This window comes from Belonocnema kinseyi, chromosome 1 (assembly GCF_010883055.1).
Source record: "Belonocnema kinseyi isolate 2016_QV_RU_SX_M_011 chromosome 1, B_treatae_v1, whole genome shotgun sequence".
In the NCBI taxonomy this organism is placed as follows: domain Eukaryota; kingdom Metazoa; phylum Arthropoda; class Insecta; order Hymenoptera; family Cynipidae; genus Belonocnema; species Belonocnema kinseyi.
The window spans coordinates 102114680-102115895 of NC_046657.1; the positions used below are offsets into that span (position 1 = coordinate 102114680).

General features: G+C 44.4%; 1 protein-coding gene across 3 annotated transcripts in view; it reads left to right on the forward strand.

Annotated features, from left to right (window-relative positions):
* LOC117172894 (transmembrane protein 177) overlaps positions 1-1216 on the forward strand; it is a 12121-nt gene that overhangs the window by 8135 nt on the left and 2770 nt on the right. The gene's annotated exons all lie outside the window — the stretch shown is intronic.

Sequence of the window (1216 nt, forward strand, 5' to 3'; positions counted from 1 at the left end):
GTTAAGGTGGAAATGACACCGTCTTGGCATGCAAAAATGAAACCCTCCGTACCAGACTTCAATCCGGGCGATTTAAGGAAAGCAAACGTTAGCTCACAAGACCTTGACTGATCCTTCACATTTCCGTGGAAAATACCGTGCATCCTTTTATCGAGGAGCTGTTCACGAAAGTTTTTCTCTTGTGTTTTCTTAATCCGGGCTTTCAGGAGTTAGTACTCGAGATAGATAAGATTTGATGCATTTTGCTCACCCCTAATACTGAAGTCAAGTCCGAGTGTTTCAGTAGGTTCCTCCGCTGCTTTGTACAGAAACGCTCCTTTGCCCACTTCTTCTTGATTCCTGACCATTTTAAGAAGAAGGTCTCTTCCATTTGCAACTCTATGTGCTGTACCCAGAATAATCCTGTTGTGAAGACATTCAAGACTCAATATTCCGCGACCCCCTTGACGGCGTGAGATGTACAGTCGCGGAACGGAAGACTTAAGATGCATGCTTTTGTTCATGTGCATAACATTTCTTGTCTCGATATCAAGGGACCTGAGCTCGTTCTTCGTCCATGGAACTACTCCAAATGAATAGAGTAGTACCGGGACGGCAAGCATGTTCGTTGCAGATACTTTGTTCCGCGCCGACATTTCGGAAGACCAAATCTGTCGGATGAGACGTTTGTATCTGCTTCGGAGAATATCCTTTATAGATTTCACATCCTAAATGCGGCTCTGTGGCACGCCCAGGTATGTATGAGTCTTTCCAGCGCAAAGGTGTCGTATGCCGCTTCTATCAACGAGCTCAGGATCTTCAGGGATGCCATTAACTTTTTTCCTCGCGTCAAATAAACCTTGGCGCATTTGTCTAACCCAAATTCCATTCCAATTTCCTTAGTATATCGTTCGACAATTCCCAGAGCTAGATGCAGTTGCTTTCTGTTTTTAGCATAGATCTTAAGATCGTCCATGTAAAATACATGAGTGACCTTGTACTTTCGATCTGCAGGTTTGCCGCACGAGTACCCGTCGGAATGGCGACGTACTAGAGATAGTGGCAATAATGTAAGGCCAAAGAAGAGTGGGCTCATGGTGTCGCCCTGAAAGACACCTCACTGAAAAGTGACCTTGTTTTCACACGATTTTTTCCAGATGAGATAGTAAATCTGGTTTTCCAAAGCGGCATCAATCTCTCTATGCACCCAACTATTTGCGGATGAACCTTTAAGATT